The sequence below is a fragment of the Vipera ursinii genome (assembly GCF_947247035.1).
Source record: "Vipera ursinii genome assembly, chromosome: 3".
NCBI classification, from domain to species: Eukaryota; Metazoa; Chordata; class Lepidosauria; order Squamata; family Viperidae; genus Vipera; species Vipera ursinii.
In genome coordinates this window covers 21,928,763-21,951,931 of record NC_139516.1, presented here as the reverse complement: position 1 = coordinate 21,951,931, position 23,169 = coordinate 21,928,763, and the positions used below count along the sequence as shown (strand labels likewise).

The 23,169-nt window shown below is 39.3% G+C and overlaps 1 protein-coding gene across 1 annotated transcript in view; it reads right to left on the bottom strand.

The window, feature by feature from the left end:
* Nucleotides 1–21,555, bottom strand: part of SULF2 (sulfatase 2) — a 286,963-nt gene extending 265,408 nt beyond the window's left edge. Inside the window, exon 1 of the mRNA XM_083358805.1 lies at nt 21,341–21,555. The gene's annotated coding sequence lies outside the window, so the exon portion shown is untranslated. The remainder of the gene's footprint in view (nt 1–21,340) is intronic.
* Between the last annotated feature and the right edge of the window lie 1,614 nt (nt 21,556–23,169).

Here is a 23,169-nt window from a genome sequence, read left to right as displayed (position 1 = left end):
GCCTCCTCCTCCTTCCAAATAGCTACTAAAACATCCTGGAGGGCCCAGGAGGCTGCAGTGGGAAAGAAAAATCCATTTGATCAATAATGTTCATTCAATGAATGGATAGATTTTTTAGAAATGATTCCCTGTAATTGCACAACTAGAGCACAAGATCAAAAATGGTTTCCTTTAGAAAACCGTGGAGATGACTTTGGTAAAAAAAAAGTTTAAAAGCTGTTACGAATGTTGGTATAGGGCTGACATTTCCTCATATCTACCCATGAAGGTTTTTTTTTAATTAAACACATAATATAGAAACAAGTCCAGTGCTTTATCAGCATTAGTTACTTACATCTAAAATTTGAAGATTTCCCCCCTCCCTCCCTGAAAACCCCTGCAAGCAGTATACATTAATTGATTGGGTCTGGAACATGAAAACATAACATAATTGACTGACAGTTCTTATTATCTGTAGCCAGCACAATTTTAAAAATTTTCTACTGTTTCCCTTTGGATCTAAGACTTAACTAGATAGGAGCACTGTAGCTCGTGTGGTTAGGACACTGGGTCGGAGGAAGCCCATGTTCAAGACCAGAGTACTGCTGAGGAGCAGGGTAAGTTTGCTCCAGTTCCTTAACAGGGACATGGAAGGAGCCCCCCCATGGGCATAACCTGGGGAATAATAATGTCACCAGCTACTCCTTTTAACCTAAAAGGTAAAGGTAAAGGTTCCCCCGCACATGCGTGCTAGTCGTTTCCGACTCTAGGGGCCGGTGCTCATCTCCGTTTCAAAGCCGAAGAGCCAGCGCTTGACCGAGGACGTCTCCGTGGTCATGTGGCCAGCATGACTAGACGCCAAAGGCGCACGGAACGCTGTTACCTTCCAACCGTAGTGGTCCCTATTTTTCTACTTGCATTTTTACATGCTTTCGAACTGCTAGGTTGGCAGAAGCTGGGACGAGTAACAGGCGCTCACTCTGTTACGTGGCACTTGGGATTCGATCCGCCAAACTGCCGACCATCTGATCGACAACCTCAGCGTCCTAACCCACTGAGCCACCGCGTCCCTTCCTTTTAACCTACAAGCTCTTTAAATGGTGCATCAGACATGAACGGGAACAGAAACGGGAAGGTAGATTTGAACAATCATATTTTATTTAAAGGCTAAGACAAAATCTCATTCTGTAATCTAACATGTAGTTATTTAACCATACATTTGGCAAATGATTTATGGCTGTTAATTCAAACATGCATATATACATACTTAAATACATACAGGAGGCAGTTCCAGAATATAGGAATTGATTGGGATTGTGGTATATCTTTCTGCACAGAACAAAACCATGACAAATCCCAAGTCAACAAGAATGCTCAGCAGAAAAAGTAAAGAGGATAAATCAAGTAGGTAAAATAGTTTCAGGCATTTCTTACTGATGTGAAAAAAAAACTATAATAAATGTTTTTTTGCTCTCTATTGCCTAAAGGAAGAATATTTTATTCTTTTCAGAATACAAATTCACAAAGAATACAGAATATATTTTGCTGCAACCTCAAATTTTTCCATTCATCATTTGCTAGGATCTGAAGAACATGTAGTGTATGCAATGCTGGCATATGCTTAATGATCCTTTTACCAAACAAATGTCTTAAATTCAAATGAAGAAATTAGTTAATATTGATGATGATGCTACTACATTAAATCCATTAATATCACAGTGTTTTTGAAATGTGGTGCTTTCAAAATAGTAATTTAAGAGTGCTTTTTAACTTGCTGAAGAAAGATTTTAAGTTAAGAATGGCAAAGTCTACTCCTGACCCATGTTTTTAAAATGTAAATATAAAAGTAAAAAGATTGCCCTAACTTAGGAATAGGATTTAATATGACCAAACCATTTAAATATAAGCAAGTATTACTATATATTTTACTGCAAAAATCCTAATTTCACATACAATTTGGGATACAAGATGATAATAACATAACATAATAAGGATCTTGAGTCTGTGATGAAAAACTCTTTGTACAGTTGCCAAAAAATTAAAAATTAGTAACCGGAGAAATTATTTGTCTCATATATACATTTAGATGTTTGAATGTACAAAACTATATCATGTGTTTATTAAACTTCAAATCTGAGAACATCTAGAATATAATGTATAATTATAGTAAACACCTCCAAGAGTACTATACAGCAGAAAAAGCAAAGAAAATGTTCAAAAGGAAGACTTTCCTTATGAAAAAAAATATTACATTTGGTGAGTAAGTTTAGAGTTTAGATGAGGCTAAGAACATGATCAAAAAGATAAGGTTTTGTTACTATACATGACCTTTTGACCAAATATGGCACATTATTTAGCATTAGTTAGCATTAGTCAGTATGATCTAGTGATTAAGGCACCAGGCTTGAAAAAGGGAGACTGCAAGTTCAAATTCCACCATACCTTGAAAGCCAGCTTGAGTGACTTTGGGCCAGTCACTCTCTCTCAGCCCAAACCACCTCACAAGTTGTTGTATGGAGAAAAACAGGAGGAAGAAGGCATGTTGGATATGTTCAGTGCCTTGAGTTTTTGTAAAAATAATAAATGTGGGATACAAATAAATACATATAATGTGTTAACCTTTCTTTACTTTAGGTTACTGCATTATATATTGCTCCTATTTTTCTATCTTCCTATTTTATGAAACGACATTTTCTTTTGTGCTAGAGAGAATAAACTTTGTTATACTGAATTTGGTTTGATTTACTGACTCTCTAGGTCAGACATGTCAAACACAAGGCCCACGAAGTGGTTTCATGCGGCCCACGAAGCCATCCTGGAAACAGTGAGGGAACGGTCCCTGCTGCCTTGGCCCTGGCCCAGAGACCCTCCTTCTGCCAGAGACCCCCAGATCTGCCCCACTCCTGCCCAGGCCCCCATAGGCCCCCTTGATGCAAATGATGTAGAGCTAGCCATGCCCACCCAGTAGGCCATATGCACTCCAGCTGCGCCCACCCAGTAGGCCGTACCCACCCTGGCCATACCCACCTGGCCCCCCGTGGGCAACCACAATGCTGATGTGGCCCTCAATGAAATTGAGTTTGACACCCCTGCTCTAGGTCAAAGGACCCAACTGCAGATCAAGGCTAATGCAAAGAGTCTGCTCAGCCTGGATTTGTTCTTAACAGTATTACCGGAGGACTCTGTTGCTCTGTACTTCCGAAACAAGTGTAACTAGTCAAATTCTTTGTTATTGAACTCACTTTGTTTGTTGAACAATCCTTTTGCTAACTACCCAGTCATTTGAATTAGATCTTGATATTGTTCGTTAACCTGCATTTTGTACAAGTGGCACAAGGCTACAACAGGAGCCAACAGTAAAAAATGCATTGTTGTTTTGGTTTGTGCAAGTCTCAGGTACCCTGTACACAATATTGCAAATCATTTTAAGTTAAGGAGAAAAAGGCAGGACACACAACTGGCCACAGTAAGTATGTGTCCTTACCTTCCCTGCCACTGTTTTACATTTCTACTACAAAATCTCTTGAGGTCAAATGATCTTACTAAGACTAGAGAAGACAAAAGGGTTTTGCCATTCTTTGCCTTGAAGGAAGCTCACTGCATGTAGTTTGAGAGTATGTGTTTATTCTTCACAGAACATTTTAACAGATTTGTTCAAAACTGAGAGAAAGCTAAATGGTAACAAGAACACTTTACAGAGTCACCTTCAGCAACATTCTTGTCATTTTCAACAATCACACAAAAATGAAAAATGGCTTTGCAATGCATGAATTAAGCTTGTATCAAACTCACCAGATGTATGCTTTTTCTATTGTTCTCATCCTATCTGTCTCCCTAAAATCCCCAGAGTCTTGTACTATTTCGCTTCTGAACTGAAGGGGTGATGTTTGAGAATCGCGTTTTTCTTCCTGGTCCTTTTCAGAAACAAGTTGCTAAATTGCCAGCAACTGAAAGCTTTAGTGAATACAACAGAGTAACCCTGTATATTAGGAGAACCAATCTTGGTGAAGTGATTAAAGGCATCAGGTAAGAAATTGAGAAAGTTCTAGTCCTGCCTTAGTCCCAGAAAACAGCAGGGTGATTGTGGGCCAGTCTCTGCCCCTCAGCCCTAGGATTAAGACGATGCCAAGATATTTCCAAAAATACTGCCGAGAAAATTGCATGATTTGTCCAGGCAGCTGCTGGAAGTCAAAACATTAGGTGAGGCAATTATTTTGTGACATGAGAGCTGCATTGGCTTCTAGAGACATTTTCTACCAGCAATGGTGGACCAAGGCTAAGCAATCAGGGTTAATCCACTCACCTCTGATTGATATAAACTCAATCAAACCAATTGTTTGTTTGTTTTTTCAAGAAAGGCTCCAGGTACCTTGAAATGATGGTTGCTCCCAAGTGGGCTAGCTTTCTGCAATTCTCCCCAGAAACAAAACCCATTAAGAACACTTGCACATCATCGAGAATTCTGGCTTCCCATGAATGAACAAGTGTACTAGTACACAATCCTCTGCCAGTTCCATTTAAACAACTAAATAAACCACAGAAAGCATTTGCAAGATGTCTTTGGAAGTGCAAATGACTTCAACAGCCATTTAAGTGGCTTCCATTCCAAAACACTTTTTGGGAGCATAAACAGTGGTTAGAGATGCACAGAGGCGGTCAATATCTTATACTTGACAGATGGCAGAACAAAGAGAAAGAAGTGATGCATGAATGAATTCTGACCAGAAGGGCAATATAAATTAATATGTTTTTGGAGATATATTCAGGACCATGAACATAATAAAGATAAGGTACAAATTGGAACTGATTACATACTTTCGAATTTTGACAAATGACAAATACACTTGTTTTATACAGACGGACAAAATGTTTAAAATCACTGAGTGTGGGAGTGAGTGCAAAGAAATTTATTTATTCATAAATCAAATGTATAGGTCACCCTAGTCAAAGAAATTATGGGCAGCGTATAAAATCAAAACAAAACATAATGCAGACACAAGAAAGGGGTTGTGCGGAAAATAATGATATATTCAATTAGCCATGATTTATTTATTTATTTATTTATTTATATTTTCATACCGCCCTTCTCCCGAAGGACTCAGGGCGGTGTACAGGGCAATAAATACAAAAGAGGATACAAAAGTTAAAAGCGATTAAATAAATGCCCAAGGTTAAAACAATAATTAAGACGTATTTAAAACCCCAACCCTAACCCATCAGACCAGGTCAGACTGCTTAAATAGACACGTTTTTAGATCGCGCCGGATTAAGCAAACCATGATATTTAAAATGAATTACTGTCTCTAATTTCTATCACTATATAAATTTAGAATCCTCTCTATTTTTGAGCAAGAATAAGTAGCATAAACTCTTTAAAAAAATTTAAGTATTCCATGGGCTTCATACTTTTCTAAAATTTGAGGCCTTCATCCTGCAGTAGATAGACAATGGCTAAAATGATGATGGTGATAATGTATCGCTTTAAATTTCTCTATAAAAACATATTACATGTTTTATTTTTGCAAGATTTAGTATTATATTGTATTATTTTATATAGATATGCAAACAGAAGAGATCTTTGTATAGACTGAAAGTTATTTTGTATAATGTAATGTAATAATCAATATATAAACATAAAAATATAAAATATAATCAATACATAATATAAAAATAAACAAGATAAGCAAGCTTCAGCTTCCAACCGTTCACGTTGCCAAGAGCATCTCTGAACTTCAAACAGCAAGAAACAGAAGCCATTTGAGGCAAATATTGGTATTGTAAACCCTAAAAAAGCCTTAAAATAATATCCCCACCCTCTAAAATATAGGATCTCTACCATCCCAATATTATCCATTCCTAAAATATGCAAAATTTTCAGTGAAAGTAAAAGTAAGGTTTCTATACCAAGTTTATTATGGTTTTCATTTAGCCTAGCTCAGGGGTAGGAAACCTTAGCTCTTTCATGATTCGTGGATTTGAATTCTCAGAATTCCTGAGCCAGCCATGCTGGCTCAGGAATTCTGGAAGTTGAAGTCCACGAGTCATAAAAGAGCCAAGGTTGCCTACCCCTGGCCTAGCTTCTAACAAAACACAAACACACACAATGTTCTTCCGATGTAGAAGACTGCTTCCACATGCACAACACAAAGAATTGCCAGTCAAGGATAATTTCCATCTTCATTGGAACACCAAGTTTCTAATCATGTGGGAAGGCCTTGTGAGATTGGGATGAACCAACAATAACAATGTCAGTTTTCAGTTCTAGCTGATTACCTTCTTCCCAGGAATTGGGTAGACAGATCACAAGTCACCTTGGATTCATTCTGCTATTGATCAATGCAGAATCACGTACAAGTCAATATCCTTCCAATATTTTGTGATAGACAAACATATTGACATACAATATGGAAAATGTTTGTATGAAGAAAAGAATGTAGTGCTGTCAAAGATTTGCCCTCCTGGATTTTATGTGCTCTAGCACCTACAATGCCTAAGTTGGGTAAGTGGCATAGAATCGGTTAATCTCTGGATTGTATAAGCAACAAGGATGAGATTGCTTCTGAGGGACTTCTAGAAGTCCAAGAAATGAAGTAACACAAGTGACAGTGGCAAAAAATGAAGCGTAAATATGACTGAACATGGTTACATGATGACATTTGGCAACATATCATATCAACAAGAGCAGTAAAGCTCTGCTGTTACTGCATCTGCAGATTCTTGATCAGGAAACCCCCCATTGATAGGGCTCACAACGTGGGCGTCCTCCTGGACTCACATCTCAACTTTGAAGATCATATAGGAGCCGTGACCAGGGGAGCTTTTGCCCAGGTTCGCCTGGTGCGCCAGTTGCGACCCTACCTGGACCAAGATGCCCTACGCACAGTCACCCATGCGCTCGTGACCTCCCATTTAGACTACTGCAACGCTCTCTACATGGGGCTGCCCTTGAGGACCACTCAGAGGCTTCAACTGGTGCAGAATGCGGCCACACGAGTTGTGATGGGGGTTTCCCGATACTCCCATGTAACACCTCTACTCCGTGAGCTGCATTGGCTACCGGTTGCCCTCCGGGTGAGATTCAAGATGCTGGTAATGACCTATAAAGCCCTAAATGGCTTGGGTCCGGGATATTTGAGGGAACAGCTGCTGCCAGCATCAAGCTCCCTTCGTCCAGTGCGCTCGCAGAGAGAGGGTCTTCTCAGGGTGCCGCCGGTAAAAGATTGCTGGCGGATAACACCCAGGGGGAGGGCCTTTTCTGTGGGTGCGCCTACCATCTGGAACCAGCTGCCCGTGGAGCTCAGGACTGCCCCTGACCTACGCTCATTCCGCCAGGACCTGAAGACTTGGCTCCTTGAGCTCTCTGACCCAGGCTGAGAATTTTAACTGGGTTTTATTTTCAGGGATAATTTAACCTTTTATTTGTCTTTTAACTTTGTATTTTGTATTGGTATGATTTTAAAATGCCCTGTAAACCGCCCTGAGTCCTTCGGGAAAGGGCGGTATATAAATCTAATAAAATCTAAATCTAAATCTTTCTAGTGTTTGTCCATGCTTAAACTATCTTTGATCAACATTCTATGTCAAGCCCATGTCATCTTGGGTGTTTTCCCCTGGATCATCTGGGTGCAGGAGCCCAGTGACTCAATGTTACTAGCTTTGTTATCAGCTACCTTTAGAAAATAAAGTAATCATTATAAAAATGAAGTTATCTTTGTATGCTAAATTTCAGCTTCATGTTGGCATAGAATGACTGTTGGGCAATTGTCAGAAGTTTCAAAAGTCCCATCATTCTTATCCTTTAATTACACTCAGCATGACTGGAAGCTACTAGATTGTCTTTTATTTAGAGGCATGTTTTGTATATCTAGCTTTGCATCCATTAGCAAATTATTTCCCTTGAATTACATTAGTAGAATCACACATGGATAGATATGCACAACATTTGCACTACATGTCATGGCTTAGGAGCCATCATAACTGATATTATAGATAATGCACAAAGCCCAGCCTACATATGGTCCCAGCAAATACATGAGTAAAACTAGCAATTTTGCTTGCTATTCAAAGATGGATTTCACTGAATCTATCTCTCACACAAGGAAAGTCTTCATAAAACAGGCTAAATTTGGAAGGGGTTCTTTCTAATTACCTAGCTATTCAAAACTAGAGATGATAATAATAATAATAATAATAATAATAATAATAATAATAATAATAATAATAATAATAATAATAATAATAAGAAGAAGAAGAAGAAGAAGAAGAAGAAGAAGAAGAAGAAGAAGAAGAAGAAGAAGAAGATGGAAGGGACCTTCGAGGTCATCTAGTCCAACCCCCTGCTCAGGCAGGAAACCCTATACAATTTCAGGCAAATGGCTGTCCAGTCTCCTCTTAAAAACTTCCAGTGTTGGAGCATTCACCACCTCTGGAGGCAGGTTGTTCCACTGGTTAATAGTTCTAACTGTCAGGAAATTTCTCCTTAGCTCTAGGTTGCTTCTCTCCTTGACTAGTTTCCATCCGTTGCTTCTTGTCCTGCTTTCAGGTGCTTTGGAAAATAGCTTGACTCCCTCTTCTTTGTGGCAGCCCCTGAGATATTGGAACACTGCTATCATGTCATCCCTCACTCTTCTCTTCGTTAAACTACACATACCCAATTCCAGCAACCATTCCCTATATGTTTTAGCCTCCAGTCCCCCAATCATCTTTGTTGCTCTTCTCTGTACCCTTTCTAGAGTCTCGACATCTTTTTTACATCGTGGTGACCAAAACTGGATGCAGTATTCCAGGTGTGGCCTTAACAAAGCATTGTAAAGTGGTGTTAGTACTTCACTTGATCTTGATTCTATCCCTGTTAATGCAACCTAGCACTGTGTTGGCTTTTTTGGCAGCTGCAACACACTGCTGGCTCATATTGAAGTGATTGTCTACTAGGACTCCGAGGTCCCTTTCACAGTTACAACTATTGAGCAAGGTACCACCTATACTATACCTGTGCATTTGATTTTTCCTGCCTAAATGTAGAACCTGACTTTTTCACCATTGAATTTCATTTTGTTAGATAGCGCCCAGTGTTCGAGTCTGTCCAGATCCTCCTGTATTTTAAGCCTACCTTCTGGAGTATTGGCTATTCCTGCCAGCTTGGTGTCGTCTGCAAATTTGATGAGTTCCCCATCTATCCCCTCATCCAAATCGTTAATGAAGATGTTGAAGAGCACCGGGCCCAGAACAGAGCCCTGGGGCACCCCACTACACACTTCCTTCCATGTAGATGCAGTTCCATTGAGGACCACACGCTGAGTACGGCCTGTCAGCCAGCTACGAATCCATCTGGTGGTGATGCTATCTAACCCACATTTTTCTATCTTATCAAGTAGTAGGTTGTGATCTACTTTATCAAATGCCTTACTGAACTCCAAGTAAATTATATCTACAGAATTCCTCTGGTCCACTAATTTTGTCACTTGGTCAAAGAATGTAATAAGATTTCTCTGGCATGTATCTGTAAGATTTGTCTGGCATGTACGTACGTACCTGTATCTTTTGTGAACAATGTGAAAAATGAGTCTTCAACAGGTTGCGACCACACATTTGCAAGACTATTTGCTGAGGAAATCATTCATATTCATACTAAACTGGATGTGACTGGAACAGAATTTACTAAAGTAACTGGCACACCTTGAAAAGTCATCCAGGACAGAAACACCAACCTATATTCTGGCACATGTAATGTAGGTATAGGTATTTCTTACAGGCTAGCTTCTCAGCAGCTGGGGCAAGGCAAAGAGGAAAGACAGAAAAGGGGAGGGAAGAGAGAGACATCAAATTCTTTGTCCCCTGATTAAAAGAAAAATATAATCCAAGGCCAAAGAAAGAGAAATGCTGGAGGAGGAAACAAGCCTAGAAAATGTGCATTGTTTGGAAGTTACTGAATAGCTGAGTAAGCTGAATCCATATTGCCTAGCAAATAGTGCATCATTTCCCATTAATATGTAGAGGCCTTTCCAGCCTGATGGGGCTGGGCATTCTAAATTAGTGATGGCAGACCTATGGCTTGCATGTCAAAGGTGGCATGCCATGACATTCTGGATGACACATCAGCGTTCACCAACAGCTGACACTATTCCCAAAAGCATGCCATGAGGTTTTCAGACTCTGTGGAGGCCACACAAGGACAGGATATATTCTTACGCAGCTTCTGGTCATATGAGCGGGCAGTCAAGAATGGGGTGGACTTTCACACAGTTTTGGGGTATGTGTGCAGAGACTGTGGAAGAGTATTCTCTAAAAATGATTCAACAACAAAAACCTCAGGTGACCTGGAGCTGTCTCAATTTCTCTGCATTTAAAAAAACACAAATGAACACACGTAGTCCTCAATTTACAAGCACAACTGATCCCGAAATTTCTATTGCTAAGCGAGAACTTGGTAAGTGTTAAGTGACTTTTTTTCCTTTATACCTTTTTTGCCACAGTTGTTAAGTGAATCACTGAGGTTAGTAACACGGTTGTTAAGTGAATCTGGCTACCCATTTACTTTAGCTTGTCAGAAGGTCACAAAAGGTGATCACATGACCCCAAGATATCACAACTGTCATAAATATAAGTCAGTTGCAAAGCATCTGAATTCTGATCATGTGACCATGGGGATGCTACAAAAGTCATGTGAAAAACAGTCATAAGTCACTTTTTTCAATGCCATTGTAGCTTCAAAGGGTCACTAAATGAACTGTTGTAAGTCAAAGACTATCTGTAGATAAAGAATTGTTTCTCTTTTGTTCGGGGGAAGGATTTTTGATGCATTCACTATCACTGCTCTAAACCAAACAGCAACTAAAATAAGCAATGTTCAATGCAAGCCTTATGCTGATATAAACAGCAAGCATAGCAATTTCAAGTTGGAGAGCTTTTATTGGACAAGTTATAAATCTTGAGGCAAGCAGAAAGGCTGGCTATTTAGTCAGCGAGAAAGAAGCAAGAGAAGTTGCTTGCCTTGTAATTACATCTACTGCAGCAAGCTAGGAGAGTTCAGAGGCAAGAATACTGAGTTAATCGTTCAAGGCAATCCATAGGCTAAAGCACCAGAAAGTTCCATGAAAGCTGATATAGAAGTTGAAAGGTGTGATTGCAAGGCAAGAAGCACAAAAACATCTGGAGCAGAGCATTAAAGGAACACAGGTCTGGAAATAAGAATGGATTCAACAAGAGAAGAGGGTCTGGAGCATACTTTTAAATAGCCACAGTTCCTGACTGCACTTAATTAGAGTTAATGCCCATTTCCCCTGAGAAGCCTCTTTAACTGGTGGTGTGATTTAAGATTTGGCACTCTTCCCAAAGTCTGCTTCTGACTCCTTACTACTGAACTGCAATTAGGAGTGAGCTGTGTTGAGTCAGACCTATCACAGATAGACCTCAAGTTACAACACTTCATATAGTGACCATTCAAAGTTACGACCACACTGAAAAAAGTGACTTATGACCATTTTTCACACTGATGACTGTTGCAGCATCACCACAGTCTCGTGATCAGAATTCAGATGCTTGGCAACTGGTTCATATTTAGGACAGCTGCAGTGTTCTGGGGTCATATGACCCCCTTTTGCGACCTTCAGACAAGCAAAGTCAATGCGGAAGTCACTTAACAACTGTGTTCCTAACTTGACAACTGCAGTTATTCACTTAATAACTGTGAAAAACAAGGCCATAAAATGGGGCAAAACTCACTTAACAAATAGCCATCATAAATTTTGGGCTCAATTGTAGTCATAAGTCAAGGATTACTTGTACTCAATGGTAGATGACTGCTTCTTGCCTCTTGAACTGCAGTCTATGACAGTCTACTAGTTTTCGTCAGCGTTCAAATCAGTAGACACAGAGTAGTCCCTAAGACTAGCTTGATCTACTGAGATTGGAGATCTAAATGGATTCAGCAACTGGAGTTGCCTATTGGTAATTTAGAGGAGAAAACCAGAGTCTGTACCTGTTACTCTTTTGTTCTATTGTGTAAAACTGCTGTTGCTTTAAGGTATTTGAATTTTATTGGTGATACGGGCTGCAGTAACTATGAGGTGTGATAGAAAACCATCTGGAGTTTTTTAAAATTGGGAAACAAACTTTTGTGTAATAAAAAGTAATAAATTTCATTTTAAATAAGAAAATACTTTAAAAATAAACTTTAAACAGTGTAAGGACTATGTTTCCCCCAACATAGACTTCTATAATTGAGACTCTACCCCAGGGGTGTCAAACTGCCAGCCCACGGGCCGGATGTGTCATGCCGAAATCACGCCCATCCCATTGCCAGCAATGGAAAAAAAGTTGCGACACGTCACGTGATGTTGCGAGTTTGATACCCCTGCTCTACCCTCAAGAAAACTGGGACCTTAATTTGGAAACCAACCCACAATGTGATCATAAACAGGATATTTGCCATAGATTTTAGAACAGACTTGGATGGCAATGGGTGTTCTCACGCATACAACAATGTTGTTACGTTTTCTAAATGTATTGATCGAATGAATTCCTTATTTTCAGAAGCTATTTATATAAAAACAGAAGGGTATGCAAAATTAATTTTTCTCTCTCTACTTACTTAAGTTTTAAATTATTCCATGCTCAATGCAATTACTAAACATTATGAGATGCCATTCAAAGCATATAATTATTTTGGGTATTCATGCTTGAAAAAAAGGTACACATTTATCATTGCAAATCTTAAACTATAACATTGTGAAACTTAAGTATTTTGCTCATACAGGTTTATCTGGGTCAAAAGGCTGAAATACCATTGTACTGTAATGCATAATATCTATATATGAAATTGTAACATCAGCGTATGTTTTTATATGCATGTCAGGCTTTGAAATAATTATCAAATCTTTGAAATGTGTGAGCTATAGTTATTTAATCTAGATTCCAAGTTTTAAAGCTGTAACCTTAAAAATCTTCATTCTTTGCTCCTAACTACAAGAGAGGACAGTAGAGTATTATAAGGGAGAACCCCAATAACTGCAAGCCGGAGGAGAAACTGATGCAAAACAGCAGCAAAGAACAGCCTTTTCTTGTGATTTCCTCTTCAACATCTTTTCCAATGCACTTTTTACTTTTTCTACTTTGGACAAAGGGATTTAACCATACCACCTTGGATTAATTTGTCTTGTTATGCTGAAATTTGATTCTTTTCTCCACCTCCTAAGTATTCATTGCAAGTCCTGATCTGTTTCATTTTTTTTAATTTTCAATATAAGATTGAAACCCACTGGACACATAAGTCATGTTGATGCTCTTTTAGTACAGCACTGATGTCTAGTATTAAATAAGATGGGGGATCAATAATTATCCTGTAAAATGACTAAAGTGCTTAAACATTATTAAGTAACATTAACATTAGATCTTCCTATGTTATATAGCATATCAGGCAGCAAGAAATTTCCAGTATTTTCGGTTTTGGGTGAGTATTTCAGCATCTTCCCATGTTTAAAGTCTTTAAGATATCTATGAACGTTCTTCAGCATATATTTTGAAAACATTATTTATATTAAATATTAAATTCAAGGAAATCTTAAAGACATCCTATGGTTCTGAGAATTGATACAAATATATGAAGGATGTTAAATCAGTACCATGTGTTCCTAGTGATTCCTGGAACTGGCATGATGCTATCTTTTCAGTTACTGCCACAATGAACTTAGAGTTGGGAACAAGGTAAGTGAAGCTCAGAAAGTATCAGGAAAGCATAGACTGCTAAAATCCAGATAAAGTTCAGCAGATTTAGTGGCAGACCTAAACTAAGGACCAGTGACTCCCAACAACTGAGGACAGAATCTAAACACCCCTAAGAAGCATCAGAATTAAGGACTCTTAAGGATTCATACAAGTAGTCCCCTAATTATGACCACAATTGAGCCCAAAATTTCCATTGCTAAGGGAGTTAGTTAAGTGAGTTTGTCCCATTTTGCAACCTTCCTTGCCACGGTTGTTAAGTGAATCACTGCAGTTGTTAAATTAATAAAACAGTTGTGAAGTGAATCTGGCTTCCCTATTGACTCTGCTTGTCAGAAAGACACAAAAGGTGATCACATGACCCCAGGACACTGCAACTGTCACAAATATGAGCCAGGTGGCAGACGTCTGAATTTTGATCACATGACAATAGGGATGTTGCAATAGTTGTGTGAAAAACGGCCATAAGTCCCTTTTTTTCAGTGCCATTGTAACTTCAAATGGTCACTAAATGAATGGTTAAGTCGAGGATCACCTGAACTTGAGACAAGAGAAAGACCTCAGGCAGGAGTAACAACTAGTAGTTTTGCCATAAAATGCTGCAAACCAAAAAGTTGTTTCTTAAAAATTTTGTTCTTCACAGAATAAAGAGGCTTAGTTAAGTAAGTAAGCTGAGGTATGCTTCAATTTAGCTCACACTCTGAGTGATCTGTAGATAAGATAGCAATAGAATAAGAGCAGCTTTACCATTGTAAATTACCATTTACTAATACCAGGGCATAGTTACAGGATTTAAAAGACTACAATCACACAGGCAGAACCAATCATAGTAGATGTACATTATCAGCACTAAACTGAAAGATGTTAACTGGATGGCAAAGGTCAAGGGATTCATTCTACCTCCACCATCGACATTTTTAAAATATTACAGCAAGGCTTTTGTGCACATAAAAAGGCAATTTCTGTAAAGCTGCTGATTAAAGGACACTCTTTTTATGTCAAAAGAATCCTATCAACTGTCTTTAAGCTGCTCCTGCTCCTGGAACTTGAGTTCCTGTTTCAATTCTAACTGTACAAGTACCCTCTTGAAACCAATCATGAACCTTGCTGCTTGTTCTCAGCAAGGTTTTTTAGGCATGCATCCAAGGCACCATCAATTCCATGCTGTACCAGAACCGAACAATGATTAGAAACAAGCATGTACCTGCATGAATTACCCTTTGCCATCTGAAAAACATTTTGGTCAATATCTCATTTGTCCTTGAAAGGACTACCAATAAAGAACCTCTTATTATAGACTCAACTCAAGGTTTTTGCTGCAGATTTGGCTCATAGATTTGTTCTATTCTCTATGATTTGTGTTTCAACAGGGAGCAAATTTTTAAAAACAAATCTCTATACTGCTTCTCATGAAAGTAATCCTGGAGAGACAAACCCAATTAAAATAATGAAACCACAATAAAAATTATTGTATTGAAAGTGAAATATTAGAAAAAAATAGTGGCCAATACAGTACAAAAATTTGGGGATTGAACCAATTAGTACTGGGAACTGAACTGAGGAATGGCAATCAGTCTGCAGGGTGTGGCAACATAGAGAGGACTTTTGTTTGCGTCACCACTATGTGACAATCTGTAACTGCAGCTTAGAAAGTTGGACTACCACTGGAGTGTAGGCATCTGAGTAAGTTAGTATCTCAGTGAATGGCAGCACGTGTTGATCTTTTCAGAAGCTAAGAAGAGTTAATCCTTGCTAAATAACAGGTATCCAAGAAATTCCAGATTGTAGGTTAGACCGGTAAATCAGAAAAAAATTTCCTAGAATTATGGCAAACTACTTCTGTATTGCTGACAATGGGTTCATGAAGTCTCCAGGAGTCAAACTTGTCTTGAAGATCACTTTACCATTTTACTAGGGTTGTATTTACAATCTCAATCGTAGTTTAATTTTACCAGGCATAAGTATTTCAAACTTTGAAAAAGTTAGGAGACTGGATAACTAGAGTTAGAAAGTAAACATATTACATTATAAAAACTACAATACTTATAATCTCCTACTTTGTAAGCCAATGTTACTTTAGTTCTGAAGCAATACCGACCACTGATTTTCATCTCAGACACTCAAAAACATAGAAGACTGTTGTATACAGGTAGCCCTCTGCTTATAACAGTTCATTTAGTGATTGTTCATAGTTACAACAGCACTGAAAGAAAAGTGACTTATCACCGTTTTTCACAGTTATGATCACTGTAGCATCCCCATGGTCACGTGATCAAAATTCAAATGATTGGCAACTGACTCATATTTATGACGGCTCAAGTATCCTGGGCTCATGTAATCACCTTTTGTGACCTTCTGACAAGCAGCCAACGAGGAAGCCAGATTCACTTAGCAACTGTGTTACTAAGCTCACTTAATAACTGTGGCAAGGAAAGTCATAAAATGGGGCAAAATTCACATAACAAGTGTTTCGCTTAGCAACAGAAATTTTGGGCTAATGATGATGAAGTTGGAAGTGACCTTGGAGGTCATCTAGTCCAATGCTCTGCTCAGGCAGGAAACCCTATACCATTCCAGAAAAATGGCTGTCCAGTCTCTTCTTAAAAACTTCCAGTGTTGGAGCATTCACCATTTCTGGAGGCAGGTTGTTCCATTGATTAATTGTTCTAACTGTCAGGAAGTTTCTCCTTAGTTCTAGGTTGCTTCTCTCTTTCGTTAGTTTCCATCCTTTGCTTCTTGTCCTGCCTTCAGGTGCTTTGGAGAATAACTTGACTCCCTCTTCTTTGTGGTAGCCCCTGAAATATTGGAACACTGCTATCATGTCCCCCCCTCATCCTTCTCTTCATTAAACTAGACATACCCAATTCCAGTAACCGTTCCTCATATGTTTTAGCCTCCAGACCTTTAATCATCTTTGTTGCTCTTCTCTGCACTCTTTCTAGAGTCTCAACATCTTTTTTACATCGTGGTGACCAAAACTGGATGCAGTATTCCAAGTGTGGCCTTACCGAGGCATTGTAAAGTGGTATTAATACTTCACATGATCTCGATTCTATCCCTCTGTTAATGCAGCCTAACACTGTGTTGGCTTTTTTGGCAGCTGCAGCAGACTGCTGGCTCATATCTCAGTTATTGTCCACTAGGACTCTGAGATCCCTCTCCCAGTTACTACTATTGAGTAAGGTACCACCTATATTATACCTGTACATTTGGTTTTTCTTGCCTAAATTGAGGATAAATTGAGAATTATCTATACTATATCAGAAACTGAATATGAAATATCTAGGATATGCTGATATTGTTTTATCCTCAAGTGAAAACCATAAACAATGTCTAGGGTGGGTTACATCCTGTGCCAGTTCTACAGGAAGGATGGCTATTAATATATTATCTAGATTCATATCAAAGATCTAGACTACACTTTGGAGCTAGAATTATCTATGATCAATCAGCAGAGTAAGCAGGGCATTAATGTCTGGATTATTTCATTCTCTGTTTGTGGGGTTCCCTGTTCTGTAGAGACTAAACATCAATCCCACTCACAAAAGAAAATATCATTGTCTTAAGGGTAATGTAGATACATAAGGTTTTAGCCACTGCCACACTTTATTGCATCTGTTTGTCCCTTTTGTTCTATTAAAAATAGTGAGGAAAGTAAGCAGAATCAAGCATTGCAACAAGAAAAGCCAATCAGATGGCTTATAGGGATTTTTTTTTTAAAAAAGTAGTTCTTAGATACTGGAAGGTTCAAAATGATATGGAACAAAATGTAGCATTTCTTCTTGAGTTAAGGCTAGAACTCTAGTACACATAATCTTCACCCACCCAATTAAAATTTCACACATCCCTATTTACTAGAGCTTAATCCTAAAAACTGTACAAAGAAGAGCTATTCTAGAGCATGGCATTACCTGCTATAGATGTCAGTGAGCTGAGAAAGAGGAAACCAACTGCTCAGATAAGACTGAAGGTTGGGATTGGCAATTCATCTTGCTTACCAAATTTGCCTGTGCTTTATTGTACATGTAAAAGAAATGACATAAAACTCCTAACAGCCAAGGAACATAGTGTTTTCACAAGGACTATGGATTTGATTCTGCAGTCCTAGAACTAAATTGTCTCCATTTCTTGGAGCTGGTGCTCAAAAGAGCTGTGCCAGGTATAAATAGTACAATCATTGCCATGAACCTCTATTATACTATTGCAACATGCTCTAGAGGTCAAGAGCCTTGGTGGAGCAGTGGGCTAATGCCTCCTTAAGTAACACCAGCTGCCTGCAATTAGTGCAGGTTCGCATCCCACCAGGCTCAAGGTTGACTCAGCCTTCCATCCTTCCGAGGTAGGTAAAATGAGGACCCAGATTGTTGGGGGCAATAAGCTGACTTTGTAATAATGCCGCTTGGGGTGGGGGTGAAAGCCCTAATAAGCAGGCATATACATAGAATGAAGGCTACTGCTAAGCTTGTAAGCCGCCCTGAGTCTTCGGAGAAGGGCGGGATATAAATGGAATTAAATAAATAAATAAATAAATAAATAAATAAATAAATAAATAAATAAATTTTCTTGGAAAATATCTGAAAGTTGCAACTGGTATAAACTACAGCCGCACTATTAATAGGCATACAGTACTGGAATTACATTATGTTATAATGAAATTCTGCATTGATTGCTAAGTGCTTATTGGCTTATAAGTATTCTACTACTACCTGCATATTTAAGACTTAAAGCTTAATATCTAACCATCTAAGGGAATTACCTTTATGGCTATTAAGATCTGCATAAAAAGTGTTTTTTGAAGATGCATTCAGGGCAAAAGTTCTGATTTTAAGGCATTTGCATTACTACTCTTTTAATATGTAAAACATCCTGCAATATATCTACACTACATTCTTAAAAGCAATTGGAATTATTCATTTTATATGTTTGATAATCTGTAGTGTGGTTCTTTAAAAAAACAATTATCTTTAGTGTTAATTTGTACTGAAAAGTGGAATATTAATTGAATAAATATCAAATAAACAAACTTCTGCGAGGTAAGAAGCAACTCCACCTTGCTGTCTGCTTAAGTGAAATTTGTGATCAGGTATGCCCAGCATGGTTCCTATGTTATGACAACATTCACAATGCATTCAATATCCCAATATTTGAATTACTTGCACCTATTTCATGGGCTTATTTATACACTACTTTTAAAAGTTGCATCTATTATTTCACTATAGAATACAGTCTTACCATAGTTCCATTAGAATGTTTTGAACTACAGTTCCCATAAGCACCTCCAGCATTGTCAAAATGCAAACAATGTTGAGATCTATAGCTCAAAATATCTAAAGGGCTTCACAGTGTGGAAGGATACAGTACATTTATACACATTCTTGGGGTAAGTTTGCTAACGTCCTTGACCATTTGTAATAAAAGCTATGATAATTTTGAAATGTAATATTCATCTGAGTTGTGATTGAGATCTAACCTATTTTATTTTGTTTCAAATCCCAAGTTTGCTTTCCTTACAAATATTAAAAGCATTAAAATTAAGGCTCTAATTCTTATCCTCAAAATTATACATAGATCGTATAGTGGCATATCCATTATTAAACAGCTAATTCTAAAAGCTGCAAAAAGTGCAGAAATGACCCAATGCCAGTATAATTCATACTTCTTTGCTCTTGGTATTTCATCAAACGAAGAATACAGTACAAGAACTGCCTGCAGAGTATATCTTTGTGAGTTTGCATCCCTTCAAAAGCGTTCAGTTTCTTGTACGGACTGAATGCTATATTTTAAAAATATTAACTATATGGTGTGAATCCTGAAATACACTTTAATTCTCCTTTTCTCACACTGATTGCATTGCAAACAATTATCTTAGCATATCTGCATGTTCAAAAATATATTTTTATAAAATTTTCAAGAGATCAAAATAGATTGTTACTTTGATAGGATTTATACTGTCCGAGTGAAACCAAGATCTTTGTATAGTTTTTGGTTCTATGATTTACTTTCTTACTTTTACTTATCAATATCACAACAGTTACTATTAATCCTTCCTTATACAACACTCTATACAGTATAATAAAGCATTATAACCATTATCTGTGTTTTTGCTTATAAGCAATTATTGTTAACTGAAATGAATCAATTCAAGAGAAATATCTTTTAAGGGGTGATGAGGAAAACTTTGTTCTTCAGCATTTTATTTGTATGGCTTCTTTCTGCTTCATTAATCTTAATAAAGCAGGCAACCAGACACCCAATGATATCACGTGCAAACCAACATGAATATTAGAACTGGCTGAATGAATCACTTATATGAATCCTTTGGAAGCAACATGATTATAACAAGTGCACAAACCAAGGCAGCAAGAACCTTTTATCTGTTCCAATTAAGGGGCCGATTGGGTGTTTTTGAATTTATCTCCATTGGCCACACTGACTAGGAATTAGGAGATTTGAGGACAATGCGTCTGGAAGGCACAGAGTTGGGGAACTCTGCATTTAGCCCAAGTGCACAATATAATGAATTAACATGGAAACTCTTAGCAGTAGTTGCTTTCAAGTAGATCTATGAAAGAATCCTTAAACACTGCAATGTTGAAAAGACCATATTATATGGACAGATCCATTAAGGAAACCTTGGGGGATTATGAAATCAGATTCTTGGATCAAAATTAATCAGTTTTTTCTAACTAAATGTCACTCCTCTCTCACTCAATTTACTCCTGTCAAACATTCAGTAACTAATGTCAACTGGGATGTGATTGATTATCCACACCTGTTACTACACTGAAGCATGCAGTCCACATGCAAGCTCACACCAAAGAATGACATTCCAATTCTCTCAAAACAAAGGAAGTGTGAATGGGTCAGCTCTTTAGTTGTCTAAAATAAGGAGCCTGAAGAAGCATGGTGTTTAAGAGGCAGAGCTGTTGTGTCATGTGGTCTGCCTTGTACCACCTTGGCTTCAGATATGGTGGAGCTCAGCAGCCCATCAACTGTCAGTTCAGTTGGCTTTTGCAAACGGTATGGAAAGCATCCTCTTCTCTTAGTCAAAAGGTTTCAGTGCATCTAGCCAAAGCAGGTTTCATGCAGCTGCTCAAGTTTTAACAGGGATTGAAGCTTCAACATTAAAGAAGCACTAATTATTCTGCACATACTCAGGCGTTCCCCCCCACACACACACACACTCATCCTGCTTCATACATTATCTGGTCTTCCCAGCGTTCAAAATACCCTGAAAACTGTTCCAAGCGTCAAATGAAAGTCACTGGAGACAGACTCAGCCTACTCTCCCATCCCTTCCTTATTCCTCATGAAAGCAAGAGGATCTTACGGGACTTCTGGAGAAAAGATACCCACAAGACCGCACGCAAAGTTACAAGGGCAGGCTTCTCGCTCGAACCCCCCCCCCCGCTGGAAAACAAACACAGCGCCGCCGGGGTCGGCTAAGCAGCAGCAGCAGCAGCGAGATCCACCTTTTCCCATCCCCGCACTTCCAAAGGCGGCGCCACCCTCAGCGACTCTGTCCTGGCGCGGGTGCCTCGGATGCAGAAACAAGGTCAAAATTGCAAAGCTGCACCGGGAGGGAGGCGGGTGGGAGAGAAACGGGGGTGGCTTCCCCTCTCGCCCCAGCCAGGGAACTTACCGCAGGCAGCCAGACCTTTCGGCTGTAGGCAAGCGCGCTTCTTTCCAGCACGCGCGCCCGCGCGCGCACAAGGGCCGAGGCGGCAGCGCTCTCGGCTCACCGAATTCACCGGACCCCGGGAGGAGACCGAGGCGGAGCGGGCGCTCGCCCTGGCAACAGCGAGCGAGCGAGCGAGCTGCGACCCCGAAGCGGCGGCCGCGGCAGGTCCGCCAGCCAGCCGTGCAACGGAATGGAAAAGTGGCGCGCGCGCCCTGCAAGACCACACAGCCGCTGCTTGGCCTGGGTCCCGCCCTCCTTCGGTGCGCCGCGCGAGGGGCTCCCGACGGAACAGCCGGCGAGCAAGGCAGGACCGCGCCGAGGGGAGGGAGGGAGGGATGCCTGGAACCATCTGTTGCAAAGCGCCGCTTTGGCTTGTGGGGTTGTGGAAGAGGCAGCGCGTTTTTCTCTTCCTCAGCTTCTGTTTTTGTGTGTGTGTGTGGGGGGGGAGAGATCCAAGACGAGAAGATTATCTGCCGGAAGGCCCAGCTGGAAGCTCAATCAAGTTGCCCTTCGCTGTCTCCATCCTTACTTCTTGCTTTTGACGTCTCTCGCCCTCTTCCTAACTTTTGCGTCCACCTGCTAATTCCTGGTTACTTTAGTTTAGATTGTTTGAAGAGGTTGGAAAAGACCAGCACTTCCTTTATCCATGCAGCAGCAACTACTGAGGGAGTTGACATACTTTGTATCAACCTGTTGTTTGCCTTCTGCCATTGTGCCTTTGTTTATGGCGTGGTTGATGAATCCAGGCAATTGAAAGTTCAGGCTTAAGCATGACATCAGAATCCAGCCAGATCAGACTGTTAGCATGCACAATACTGAGCTAGCTGGATTAAGTGGCACTGCACTTGGAAACACTGGAATCAAAGGTTGGAACTTTTGCTCCTAAAGAAATGGCTCTTGTCAGTGAAGTGGCAATTCCTCCAATGCCTGGCCCGATTTAGCTCCTATTAAGTATTGGTTGCACTTTCAAAGTTATCCATTCTTTTTTTTTTTAAGATTGGTTCAAGTTACTAACTTTGGCTGAAAACTAAGCAGGGTCCTGAAATATTTCTTGAATTGAAGGCCAGGAAATCCCAGAGCTGGTAGACTACACTAGGAACTCAGGGGAAAAAATATATATCTTGGAAGAAGGTAACTGCAAACTCCTGTTGCCAAGAAAACTACATGGGCACCATCATGAAGTTGTTAGGAGTCAATGTTTTCCATTAGCTCACTATTTATCAAACTTGGCAACTTCTAAGATATGTGGACTTCAGCTCCCAGAAGAGAAAAGTAGTCAAGTTTTAAGAAACACTCCCTTAGCTCAACACAAAAGAGAATTCATACCAGAAGACAAATACTATATGTTGCAAGATAAACCATTGGAAAGAGATGTTGTATAAGTGTAAATAAGATATCTGCATCTGTCCCCGTAACCTATGGCTGAAACAATTTTGTCTAGTCATTTTTCAGGCACATACCTCATATCCCAGTGGTTTTTAATAACAATAAAGAAAAGGACAATTATGGAAAATGATATATAAAATAAATTTTAAAAAGGTATTCTAGCATCTCCCCTCCTGCTATATGTTCATTCTCATAGTATGAAGGGTTACTGTGTATTTTTCTTCAGATAGTAAGTTTAATTCTGTATTGTCACCACCAACTTATGTTCCGTGTTTCATTAATTCTACTATGGATTCTCCTGTGAATAAACTTAGTGCTTCATTTGAGGTGCATGACTAGGGCACTGCCAGCAGATGTAATGTCTTTCCCCCCCATAAATAATATTTGGTAGAAAGAAAAGATTG